Below are 14,394 nucleotides of genomic sequence, written 5' to 3'. Positions count from 1 at the left end.
GGCTACCTAATAATTATTTAGCCCCAAACATTAACTGAGCTGACAGTGAAAAACCCTATATTGGATATAGGAGATAGATAGTCAAACAACATTAATTTAGTATTTGATGATTTATTGATAGCTTAGTTAACTGATAGATGGTATGTATTCTGACATGGAGAAGACTAAGCATTTGAAAAACAAAAATGATTCTTTGTGTTAAATATGCCAATATGATTCGCAGCATTGGAGCCAAGATGAAATGAAGAACATTGCTGAAGATGAAATGATCCTGTCATCGATGACAGTGTCCTAACCATCAGGCTAGGTGCTCTGAATGCGGACAACATTAATATTGGAGCATATCCAATTTTAAGAGTATAATTAGTGGTGTTGCTATGAACTGGGCCAGTCAAGGTAGAGTGTTGGGTCAAGTGCACTGGTGCAGCCATGGCCTACTGAAGGTTTGGGGGATGCATGAACAGCCCCACCCGCATTGAACAACCTGTGTAAATTCCTGGAGAAGAGTTGTCCTAACATCTATATCAGAGGATGGACTCACCCACAGCCACTTTCCCAGGCATGTGTAATCAGGCATCTGGAGCACACAGGTAAATGAATCTATCCTGCATTTGGACTCATTTCCACAACAGTAACCTGGGGAAATTTGAGTTTTGTGCAAACAGAGATTGCCAGAGGCAATCTCGTACTACACCAATTCCTTAAAAAGACAGTTGCTTATAAATGTGTAGGGAAGAAAATAAGAAGCATTCGGGGTTTAAGTTGATGTCTCTCTCACTTTAGGATGAGAACACAGGGATTCTGGGAAATAAGGTTCAGGAGTAGGGCCTTTGAGAGATAGCAGGCATATCAATGGCCTGTAGTTTTGGCTTGCAGGAAGGAGGGTCAGCACAATCAAATCAAAATTTCAGCATTACAGATCTATGCTGTCCACAAATAAGAATGAAGACACTAAGAGAACACATAGAACTCTTGGCCGGAGAAAGGCTGCACAAACAGGTCTATCTGCTTGCCACATGGTAAAAGAAGAAAGGCTTGATGCTGTCTCATGTGCGACATCTGGGTCAAGGGTCACCAGATATGGGATGTTGTCAGCAAACTAGTTAATAGTGGGTGTCTGTGGCAATTGGCTGGTTTGAGTGATGAGTGTACGGCACCCCTCACTCACCATCCTTTACTCCATATCTAAAATAAGATCTCTTGATGACATCCCATCTACAGGCATTCACTACAAGAAGAGGAGGCCACAGTAAGTGACATGAATGTTCTTGTTCCTAGGAAGGGAAGGTAGGTTTATTTGGGTAAAATCCAGAGGTAAGATTTGGTTTGAACTTTAGTTTCTTGAGTCTGCTTTTATGTAATTCCTCATGATTTTTTTTTGTATGAATTCTGCAAATAAGTCTGGGTGTGAAAAGAGAGGTCAGTGATTGAATGATAGTCTTATGGGACTTGCTGACCCACCTTAAAAAACAGAAAGAGGACACACAACCACTATTGCATTTTAGAACAGTTCTGTTAGGTCAAGATATACTATGCTTGCTAACAGTTACCTGTCTTTCCTCGCAGGCCCAAGCAACCACCAATCTGTATTCCTATCTGTACAGATTTGCTTTTTCTATGCATTTTATATTAATAGAACAACACACTATATAGTCTTCAGAATCTGACTTATTGTACTTAGCATTTATTTTTAAATTAGCCTTTCTATACCATCTCAATACTCTAGTCCTTTATATGGCCCAGTAATACCCATTATATAGCTACATCAGGTTATGTTTTCCCATTCATCTGTTGATATGTGTTTGTATACATTTTTTTGGTATTTCAAATAGTGCTGTTATAGTGATATTGTGGCCTTCTATATGGATGTTTTTATACAGACCTGGCTTTTAAAATCTCTTGGGTAAATACCTAGGAATGGAATTGCTATATCTCTAGGAGAATTTTTGTTTCTTCTGGAAATGCCTTATCTGGTCATCGATACAGCCTCCTTTTCAGTGTTAGGGTAGCCTAACAATGTGAGAGCCTGAAAGCTACCTACTGTGTGCTTATATCACACACTTACAGGAGATTTAAAACCTTTGCAACAGTGCTCACCATTAAACAGAGCAGAGTCTTTATTGTATACGTGGGCAGTGCTTTCAAAGCAGTAATGCTCTAATATCTGTAAAAGCACCTGACAGAGTTGATAACATGAAAAATGGTCATTCTATTCCAGTCATCTGAGACTTAAAATTATGGGCTTTTGAGTTGTGACTGGTAAGAACAGGAAGGAACTGAGGGCTAGTGAAAACAGCCTTTGCCTTTGACATTTCGTCAGATCACATTTCCAAGGTATGGGAACTTCTGTCATGCAATTTGCCTCCACAAGGGTTAGTTGCTTCATCAAAATAAAGGTCATCAGGAAGCTCATCTCCCAAGGCGGGGTAGCTGAATAAGAATGGCCCCTATAGGCTCATATTATTGAAAGTCTTAGTCACCAGGAAGCAGCACTACTTAAGACTGATTATGCTGTGTAGCCTTCTTGGGGTATATGTGGTCTTGTTGTTTGAAGTGTGTCACTGGGAGTGGGCGTTGGGGTTTCAAAAGCCCAAGCCAGGTCCAGTGTCGTTTTTGTCCTGCTGCCTGTGGATCTGAATGTAGAACTCTCATCCATTTTTCCAGTGCCACGTCTGCCTACCTGCTATCACACTACCCACCATTAGGACAATGGATTAAACTTCTGAAACTGTAAGCCAGCCCCAATTAAATGCTTTCCTTTATAAGAGTCGTTGTGATCATAGTGTCTTTCACAGCAATAGAATACTGACTAAGACACAAAGTGTCCATAAGACTAGTTCAGTCCCTTAGGGCTGGTTGGGTAGTTATGGCCTTTTCAATCTAGAAAGAGTGTAAACTTCAAGAAAGACTTTAAAGTACTAAATATGTTTAAATACAGCATGCTTCATCTTAGTCACTTACTTGTCTTATTGTGCTTGGAATACAAAATTTTGATATATTTCTTTTAAATAGAAATAACAAAATAATAATATAATACACTTATATAGTTTCATTAAAAGACACATTCATAGTGGTATTAATAAACCATTAAGAATTATGACTCTGATCTTATGGCTCATTAAAATCACTTGAGCAGGCTGGAGAGATGGCTCCACACATGAAATGCTTGGGTCTCCAGGCACACACACACCTGCGCTTGCAAACAAACACGCACCCAAATATGTGGGAACACCTATGCATACCACATACAAACATAAACACACACAGAGAGATACATACACTCACACAGGCATGTTTTCTGCTCTCTATAAGAGAGCATCCCCTGTTTAGCACCTGTGAGGCACATCTACACACATGAGTCTGCACATGCACTCTTGTACAGTGTGCTTATGTAGTCCTGGTCCAAAAGAATTGTCTCCTTGTGTGTTTGCAGCTCACAAACTGGGATTCGGGCACAGGATTCAGGCACCGTTTAATAAAATCCCCAGTTACTGGCATGATGCCAATCAAAATGCAAAGCTTTGAGGGACGCTGAAACATGACTAATCAACTAACATAGGTTTCATAAATGGTAATTTATTTTCCTCATTTTAACAGATATGAATATTCATTTCGATGCTATGATACAAAATACTGCACTACAAGTACCTGTATCTCTTTAAAAAAATCTGACTCTCTCTAAGCATGAGGAAAAGGTAACACGGGCACACATGCATGTCCATCCATGTAAATGACCTGAAGAGGTTGGCACAGCTATCTTGTGATTGTCTTATTTCTGTCTCTTTCACATGAGTAACAGGGTCATACAGAGAGGAACTTCGGTCTAAATAACAAGACCTACACTTTACTAGATCTTCAGAAAATAATGGTGAGCTTTTGAAACCAAATGCATGGCCTAATGTAAAACTAAAACTTGGTATTTTGTTTTTGACATTTAGCCATATTTAACTAGAAGCATATGGTATACTGCTTGCCTGCTGCTATAAACAGGGCGACATTTAGAGAGAATCACCTTGATAGTTGAGTCCTCTTTTTTTCTGTTCTTCCTCTTAATCCCATTTAGTGAAACCTCAGTCTTCAGAATCATTCTTAATTAAAATATCCTTTTGAAACCACTCTCCCCTTTGTCAGGAAAAGTAAAACCTTTGAGATTGCTCTGGACACCACAGTGGGCACGATTTCATTTGAAGTCAAAGCTCCCACAAGCCTTCATCCTCTCCCTACCTGGTTCTACCGCATAGGAAACCGGGGATGAAATATTGTTTAATCTTCTACAGACATGACAAAGACAAGAAAAGAAGCCTGTCTCTACCATTTGGCTCTGTCCACACCAACATGCACCTCCTACAGCTCTGCAATATTTCCTCCTGACTAATTATTTGCCTCTTTGATAGTGTTCATGTACATACCCAAATGTGCACATGTCCCTGCCCCCTAATCCTGTGTTGGCCCTTGCCATCAGTAATTGGACTAAGCATCAGGTGAACACTAATTAGTGTCAAGGACTAACCTTTAAAATGTCTTCTTGTCCAATATCATTCTGACACAGAATTTGCAGTTAAATGTGTTTCTGCTAATGACAGGACTTTTACTTCCTTAAAAAATAGGAAATGCCCTATTCTATCACATGCACATCGTGAAACTATGATATGCACTAACTTTTATTATAGTCAATTCATTTATGCCCTTAAGTCTAAGAACAGGGTTGGGGTAGCACCCTCTGTTATTTTCCATGTTTCTGCCTGTTTTCCAGGTCTACTCAGAGAGCCATTTGTATGTTCCTCTTTAAAGAGTGAGGGGCCAATGTGTTTACATTTTGAGATTTAGTATTTCTTCGTCATATGTTAGAAAACTCCTTGTGAAACCAAAGACAAAGCTACAACCATACCTTAGGCATCTCAGCCTCAAGCCAGGAACCAGGACTGCTATATATATGGAAGCAAGAGGCCTTTGGAACATTTAGGTTCTTAAATATGCCACTAATATCTACTAACCAGAATATTAATCATGATAAGAATGTCCTTTTCTGAAAGCAAGATTTCAGTCTTCATACTTAACCTACTCACAGAGAGGAGGTTAAAACTATGCACCTTAATCTGGGTCTATTACAATACCCATAATTAAAATAACTTTTATCTGGAGTGCTCAAGGAAGGTGACATCTTTTTCTTCTGACAATTATAAAAACATAACAAAATGACACTGAAAAATTTGAAAAGATACTAATTCCATCTCTTTAAAAGGGATAGACAGGAAGAGTTTTGACCATGTTTGGAGGATGACCATGTTTGGGAGGCAGAGTTACTTGGAAATTTTACATAAAAAGCAGGTGCAGGGGTCCAACTCACACAATCTGGTCATGATGATTTGGAGTTCACATGCAGGGTTGTACCTTTTCACAACAGCCAGGGTTCCTGGGATGATGTGTCAGGATGTAAAGCTTTGGGAGCATCAGTTTCACTCACTTTTTTATACACAATTCAAAGCTCTATCTTCCAACTCTGCTCCAGGCTCCTGATATCTACTGTATACTTAAATATGCCACACCTATGTCTCATAGCCTGGTGGAATTCACGATATAAGCATTTACATTTCAAGTCTTCTCTTAAATGAATTTACTCAGATAGACTCTTATAACACAATTAATAGGCCAAAGGGTAGAAACATATCTATAGCTTCCACCATGTGTTGCCATATTGCTTTCTTCTAGTATTAAGAAATTTATATTTAAATCATCAGATTAAAAGGACCAATATTTCCCACAATGCCACCAACACAGTGTATTTGAATTTAGTTTTACTTTGTTCTCTAATTTAGTCAGTGTAAGATAATATCTCAAGGTAGATTTAATTTGCACTTTTTGCATCTCTGGTGAAGATTAATATTCCAGCATATTTATTTACTGTTTATAAGTTTCCTAGAGTTACAGTTAAACTTTTAGGACTTTGTGTTTAGGGTAAGGGTTATTGTTCCTATCTTTATTATCAAAACCACTAATAACAAAGATCCAGTGATAAAGGAAGGAACAATGTTTATTACATGTATCAATGATGGTACTCTGGGCCAAACTACCATGGTTTTAAAACAAAAACCTTAACTGTAAACCTCAATGTAAGCTAGAAAAGGTAGCGGAAGAAGGGTATTCCAAGCCAGGTTCTCTAGCAGACAGAGACTGAGTCTGAGCTTTGTATCCACGTAGTTACGGGAGCATCTTTCTTCACATTAAGATCTGGAAGGGCTACATGATGCCAGGACCAATAATGGGAAGAGTTTCACAGTTGCTAACTCAACAACAGACTTGGGTCTCCTTTTGAGGTTAAGTCTCTCTTTCTAAACACATGGAGCAGTCGTTGTATAACTGTTTAAAGGGAGGGATTGTGAAGTTGGATAAGTATACTCTCCTGAGCTGAGAATAGACTTCAATAAGGTACTCCAATGAGAACTTTCAGACTCCACTATTAGTTGTCAACTACTTTTCATCCAGGAGGCTGAAAACTTAGACTCAAAGATGGGACCTGAGTGATAGACCAGTGGGCTTTGTGTGGAAGACTCTTTTTATTCATTGTGACCACATCTTCTTTAGAGGATGCTCTTGATTTAGTTTTCACAAGCCATTTCAAGCAGTAGTGGTGTAAAACAGCAATGACAAGCTGAAGGATGAGCGGAGCACTGTGGAATGCTATCTTCTAAAGATGGCATGGCCTCTGCACTCAGGAACTCGATGGCAGCCATGGTTTCACTGTATAAGACTTAGATACGATCAAGTCAACAAAATTAGTCAACAAACCAAGAGGTATGAAATGGATTCAGTAGGTTATGAAGAAGAGGAAAAGGAAGAATAGGAAGAGGAGGAGGAAAAAGGGAGAGTAGAAATGCAATCAAGACATACTGTTGCAAGAATGAAGTGGTAAAAAAAACATATACAGGATATACTATCTTTAAAAACTCAAGCAATAATAAAAATGTAAATGTCTGTTTTTGAAAGCTGAACTGGGCAGCTCCTTGGCTAGTCTAAATGATGATTCTTTTCCACTTACATTCAGCTAGTGAGTTGGCTGTAGGGCTTGGTTTATCTGAAATGTGATGTGGATGGGTAACAGTTTATCTAGATCCTCAAGTTGGTTGTGTTAAGAAATGCCTAAGACATTAGTGAGGTCCACCTTTGGGTGTGTCTGGGTATTTATAAAGTGGATTGACTAGGAAGGGAAGACCCACCCTGCATTTAGGTGACACCATCACCAGGCTAGTGTCCTAGACTGAGTGGAAAATAAATAGCTAAGCACCTATATTCCCCTTGTCCCCTGTTCTGCCTGGATGTGAGAATTCCCAGCCACCTGCCATCTTCCCTGTACCTTTTTCATGGTGAACTGTTTTTCTCTTAAACTGTGGACCTAAACAAACCTCCCCTTCCTTTAGTTGCTTCCTGCCAGGTAGCCACAGCTAGTAAAATAATTACATAAATAAATTACAGATGTCCTTCTCATGGTCTCTCCAAGAAGCTGAGACTTCTCTCTTCATTTGTCATTTCAACGGAGCATCCTCACTTGAGTTCCTCAGTAAGGCAGCTGGAGATTGTGAACCAGATCTGAGCTCAAGGATTTAAACCAGCTTCCTCCTCTCACCACTATGAAAATTGGAGAATGGGTGATTATGGAGAAGTGGTGGCTTCTAGTCTTCTGCATCACAGAGCACTTAGTGACATCCCTAACCCCCGTTCACTAGCTTCCAGTAGCATTCTTCCAGTAGCAAGAGAAAAACACCTCTTGACCCTGACTCCCTTTGGAGGAGCAACCATTCCCTACTGAGAAATTGCTGCTTTGGAAAATTTATACTTTAGTCTTTTCAAGAGGCACATTCTGTTGATTAAAGCAAATCCTAAACACAGTCCAGTTTTGATGCATATGAGTACCAGGAGGTACAGTTCCTGAGGAACAAACATGTTTCTCTAAGGGTCACACGAACACCCTAATATTATAACGTGGATGGGAAACTTGTTTTGTCTTGTTTTGTTTTTATGGTTAGTCATACAGAAAGTCACAGTACCAACAACCAGTCTCATGCCCGTTTGTCAGCAACTCCCACATTCTCTCTTCTATCTGAGCTGCCTACAACAGGTGCCAAAGGGTTACTTTTAGAAAAGAACTACCCTCCATCTCCTATAAAAACATGCTAGAGAAAAGAGAGAGGCTTTGCTCAGGCTTAGTTACGGTTAATGAAGAAAACATTAATCACTTGAAGTGCTATTTGGAGCTCATGAAACTGAAATGAAGCGCAATATGAAATGTTCATTTATTTCTGAGGGATTTACTTTGTTACATTCAATCACTCAATCCTCTTTCCCTTGAAGTTTGAAGGGTGAAGAACACTCAATTTTAAACAGGAAATTCTTCTCTGAATGATACAAATAAGAGCTTCCTTCTCTTGAGGATACAATGGCTGGGGGTCCTTAGTAGAAGCAGAGTAACCATCTTATTTCTTTTATGGGGCAGAGTTCTGTGAAGAGTCATCAACAACTGTGCTTCCCATAAGAACCGTGGCCTATTATGACTTCTTAAGTCTGTACCTTCTTCCAGAGAAGCACCTGTCCTGACTTAAAGATTAGCTCTATGACTTACCCCTTAAACTATATGGCTATTGAGTAGTCATAAGCTTTCCAGAACTTTGGCCCTGTATCTCTAAGTTGTATGAAATTATGATTACCCTGCAGAAATTGTGTTAAGGCAATGAAATGTGTGTGTACTTGGTCCCTAACTGGTCCTTCCTAAGAGAGACAAGAACTGCATTGGGTGTCATAGACCCAACCAAAAGGACTTTTTAAGTCACAGGTAGATTAACTCTTGTCTTTTATCTTTGTCCCTTAGAGACAGCAGTGTAAAGAAAAAGTTACCAGTGGACTGGAGCACATCCTCCCATCACCATGACTTATAGATCCTGTACCACAAGTTTTGAACATCTCCAATATATCTCCAATTCATTGTTTGTAATTCTTGAAACTGTCCCTCTAATAGCCTTCCTGGGGAAAAGCTAAAGGAAAGGCAGGATTTAGCTCTCCTTTGTGTTTCCCACTGTGATCTCAGAGACACACAGTGACTTTTCTCTGTCATCAGTTGCCCTTGGGCATCTGAAAACACAGAAATAAATTTGAGTTCCCACATCTTTCCTCTCCCATTCCCCAAGCAGACAATGAAGACGAGAGAGAGAGAGAGAGAGAGAGAGAGAGAGAGAGAGAAAGAGAGAGAGAGAACAGAGACAACAAGAATAAAATAAAATCTCGAAGTCAGTCTCTCTCTATCACTAGATAGAGTCTCAGCCTCCAAGTGTTCTGTGAACACACTGTGAATTCTTATCCATATGGTATCCCTTACATTTTTATAGGGAAGACTGTTTTCATCTGAAATGTTTAGGACCTTAATGTGCTGGTTAATTGAATGCTTTATTTAGCAGGAAGACATCAGACACTGCATGCACAGAATTCTAGTTTTCAGCATCGGAATGTGGCAAAGGTTTTTCAAACAAAATTTTAATCAAACATAATTTAATATTTATCTGATAGCTGTAGAGGAATAGTAGTTTTTTTCTATTGCCTCCAAGGCATGATAAGAAACAACCGTTTCCCAAGACTTATAAGGACAAATATGTGGTTTGCTGGAGCTTTCTCATTTAGATAGTGAAAATGACACAGACTGCAGTCTTAGTTCAACAGATCTGGGCTAAATCCTGACTGTAGATGTAGGCACTGGCTACACTCAGGCAAAATAATCTCCACAGCCTTGGATGGTTTTTAATCTGTAAATTTGATATAATAGCTTTGCTTTAAGGTGGTAATCAGATAATCATTGTAAAGCCCTTAGCACACGTCTGCCTGCCTGCCTCAGAGTACATACTTAATCAAGTCAACTCTATTTTCTCCATTCTTTCCTTTCAATTCTACTTCAATTCCATAAAAAATAAATATGCAGAGGACCAGACAAGGAAAATTACGGAATCCCCAGCTGTTCTCACGGAGAAGACCTTTATGGAGCAGGTGTTGGAAGGTTATGCATAAAGGAAGGCAGAGAGAGATGTGTGGGAGATGATCTACAGTTGTGAAATGCACGCTCTGGAGAACCACATCATGGCCTCCCTGTATTCAAGGACACAGGCTGAGTACAGAGGCCAATGCAGGATGCTGGCATCACTTAGCAGCATTATGTCATAAGCCTGTCCTTAGGTAACTGCTCCCCAGAGTTTCTTCTTCTTGCAAAGGTACAATATGAGCCTTTAGCATTTGGGTTCAAGTCCTCACACCGTGCCCCCAAGTAGCCTTACTGCAGTCAGTTCTGAAAAGGCATGTGACGCTCTTGCCTGTGCTTAGTCGTGTGATCCCGGACAAACACTGAGGCTTTTTTCTGTCCTCAGTCACCACTGGCCTCAAAAAGCAAAACTGTTTACTAGAGATGTCACCTCAACTACTAACTACTATTAAGCCAGCTAATTGTTTTCAAATGAGAGTAAGGAACCCACTTTATGTCCTGGCCAATTCTTTATCTCATTCTTAGTGTCTGTCTCTCAGTATCATTTAAGTCAACAAGTAGAAGATCTTGGCTTAGATAGGTAGACCCTCCAGGGATAATCCTCCTTTGCCTGGGTCTCAGCTACATAAAGGTTATTTTGGTTTTCTATGACAATTTGATCATACCAGATGGGGCACCTCTCTAGGGAGACTAGGGAATCAAAATGTTGTCCTGAAGTATAAACAGGAAAGACTGGGAGTTTTCTGTGATCCACGGGACACTGGTGAGAAGTAAGCATATGTCAGGCAGAGCAGAGGACAGCCCCTCTGAATCCTCCTGAAGCTGCACAGGGAAGGAAGGTCAGCCAAACAGGGGACTTCTCAAAAGACAAAATGGAAAAGGCTTCCCCTTTGAAGGAGACTCCCACAGAGACCAATGCTTCCCGTCTCATGCAATTGGTCAGGTTGTAGGATGGTGTTGTGTAAGATGATATTGTTACCTTTGTAATGGAAGGGAGGAGGTGGAAGGGCAGAGAAAACTAAACTTTATGATGCTGGGTTTGACAAATCTGCCGGCAGGCAAGAACGAGATGAAACACAAAAGTCTGTCAAAGTACCTCGCTAGCCTGGGTCGGTGTGCAGTCAGTCCCAACACCCAGCAGGAGGCAGCGGCTAGGCTGCAGCTTTGCAACTCAATGTCCTGGGTTCCATTTTGCCTCTCCCACTATCAATAGTGGAATCAGACATTTCTCTTTCATCACACTGAAGTGTGTGTGTGGGGGGTGTGAAACTACTGATCTTGTAAGGTGATGGAGAGATTAAATGGGACAACATAATTTATCTTTTCCTTTTCCTCATAATTTCCTTTTGTTGGTTCGAATGCTTTGACAAATGGAGGACAACACCCTACTAATGCTCCCCAACCATGACTTTTTCTCCATTAAAAAAAAAAGCTCTTGTTTTATTCATGGCCAACTTAAAGTTTGACTAACCAATGACATCTACTAGCTTGCCTTAAAGATAATAGTGCAGTGAGACTAAAGACATTACTGAGTGAGGCTTTGGGGAAAGCATCCTTCAAAGATTGGCTTTCCCACCTAGGAACAGGGACTTGAGCTCAGTCACAGCTGGCACAAGCTTGGTACCAGTGATGTTTGCTGACTGCACAACAGGAACAATAAAAATAGAGGCAATTAACACTCACAAACATTTGCACCATGGCTGACAACATACTAAGCTTTTAGTTATCTATTTAACCCTCAAAATAATCCAACAATACTTTTTCTGCCATTTATAAGTTAGCAACCTAAGGCCAGGCCACATGAATAAATAGATGCACATTCAGTGAATAAGCTGATGAGGGAATGCATGAATTAAAAGGCCAGTTAGGAATTTAAAGAGAATTGGGGGTTTGGGGAGGCAGGTAAGTACATTAGTTTTATATTACTGTTGCAGTAGCCACAATTATGATCATGGCATGCATTTGTCATCATACAGTTCTATAGGTTAGAAATCCAATATGGATCTTACTTGCCTAAATTAAAGTGAAGCAGGGCTGTGCTTCTTTCTAATGGCTCTAAAGGAGAACCTGATTCTTTCCATTTCTTGCTGAGAGTCTGCCCACTTTCCTTGGTTTAAGCACCTTCCTGCATCTTCAAAGCCAGCAACATTAGACCAAGTCTTTTTAATGTACTGTCCTTCTATCTCTGTTTTCTGCTCTTTTAAGGACCTTCTGGTTATTTTTTAGCCCCTTTCAGACATAATAATAATAATAATAATAATAATAATAATAACAGTAATTTTGGAGTCTCTGTCTCTGTGTGGAGGTGAGACACACACACACTGAGAAAGAGAAAACAACCTCAAGTATCAGACTTCCGTTTTTACCTCATCAGACAAACTTTGTTATTGTTCATTTGTGTGTCTACGAGAGTAGCCAGCCATCAGATTCCTCCTGTCTCTATCTCCTATCTCCCCACAGAAACATACCAGGACAGACTTATGAGCATCTCATATGGGGACTGAGGATTTGAACTCAGGTTGCCAGGCTTGTATAGCAAGTGCTTTACCCACCCTGCCATCTCTTCAGCTCTGGTCCACCCAGATAACACAGAATGACCTTTCTCAAGAGCAGTTGATCAACAGCCTTAGTGCCATCTACAACTGTATTTCCCCCTTGCCACACAGAGTCTCTTAATCATGGATTCCAGAGATAGCAGTGTGGACAACTTTGGGGACCAATATTCTCACCGCAACACATTTCTACAAGAGATTTCCTGTCAGTCATAGGAACATTTTTGCAATAGGAGCAGCTGCAGCATGCCCCTGACTCCATGGCAGAATATCAGGTCTATGATTCAGAATCATAGGAACACGAGCCCACTTGGCTCATCTTCCTGGCATGACATAGTGGGTGCAGCTGCAGTCACACTGTGTCATGCTGCCATCCTTCTGACACACATTTGCAGTCAGCAATTTGAAGGAGCAACAGGAATGATGCTGGCTGGTCACATCTAGTCATAAGTTTTTAAGGTTCTGGAGGTTTCCTAATCTCCAGAAGCCACTTGACCAGGAGGGGTCATTTTCAAAAATTCAGAAGAATAAAAGGAATTTATTTTTTGAGCCAAACTTCATGTCCAATTTTTATATTCCATGTCTTTAATCAGACACGAGGAACAAATTGCAAATTAAAATACTGATGTGCCGAGATGGAGTGTGATTAGCACCAGGTGGCCCACCCACTATGTGACAAAGCAAAAAGTGGAATCCAGGATTGTCTAACCAGCAGATGCTGAGCAAGCCTGATGGTTTACCCATCATCTCCCATGGCAGGACCCTCTTCTGTTTACTGTTTCTCACGACAGAACCTCTCCATGCCCTTCCCTGTACCTTGAGTCTCTTCTACCGTTTAAATCCCTCCTGCCTCCATGGAGCAACCTCCTACCACCTCACCTGAGCAGCCCATATGGATTTCCTGTCTTCCTCATTGTCCTCCTCAGCCCTTCCACAGGGACTGGTGTCTCTGCTATGCCCAGAATGAGTCTCTTTCACTTGGCTTAGCTCAAGAAACTTCCAATCATAGTTGTCCTTTTTTTCTTTGCTCACCACTCCCCCTATTGATGCTATAACATCTTTCCCACTGTCGACAATCTCTAAAGCTTTGCTGCTGCCTCAGACACAACCAGATACTTTGAGTTGACCTTACTCCACAAGTCGTCTCCCTTAACCATTTCCCGTTTGTGCAGGAGTCCCCAAAACAAGTCAGTGATGTATCCCTTCCTATGTTTACCATTTTCTAAATTAACATGTTAAGTCCTACTACGTCCCTGGGCTCAATTTTCTGATAAGGAGAGAAACGCCTCCTTCTCATCAGTTACAAAGCAGAAGACAAATTAATTGGTCTTTGAGTTACCCTTGATGTCTCCACCGGTTGATCTACTTCAGGTAATAACAAACAATCCACGTTTTCGATACTGAAAGGCTGTCTCCTCCAGGCTCTGTCCACTACCAACCCAAGGAGCAGATGGAAGCTTTATGCCCAGCTGAGCATTGCTAAACACTGGTGTTTGAAGAGAAACATCCACATCCACATCTCAGAGATAAACGGAAATTACCGTCAGTCCCTGTTGACTTTCCCCCCACTCCTGCCTAACACACTGGAAATGAACATTGCTCCATTCTAAGGTCCTGCAAGGTGGACAGAGGTTGCCATGACCCCATGGAACTTTCTGGAAAACAGGTCTGAGTCCCCATTTGGGGGATGAAAACACTGGTAACAGATAAGACATATGTTCCAGAGCTGCAGGTGGAGTGGCATCAGAAGCTGTGTCTCTGCAGTCTCGGTGTAGCTGAGTAGAAAGGACAAGATGCTGGTGGTGTGGAGAGCCCAATATTTATCTGAAG

This window comes from Meriones unguiculatus, chromosome 10 (genome assembly GCF_030254825.1).
Source record: "Meriones unguiculatus strain TT.TT164.6M chromosome 10, Bangor_MerUng_6.1, whole genome shotgun sequence".
NCBI lineage: Eukaryota > Metazoa > Chordata > Mammalia > Rodentia > Muridae > Meriones > Meriones unguiculatus.
This window is presented reverse-complemented; position numbering follows the sequence as displayed.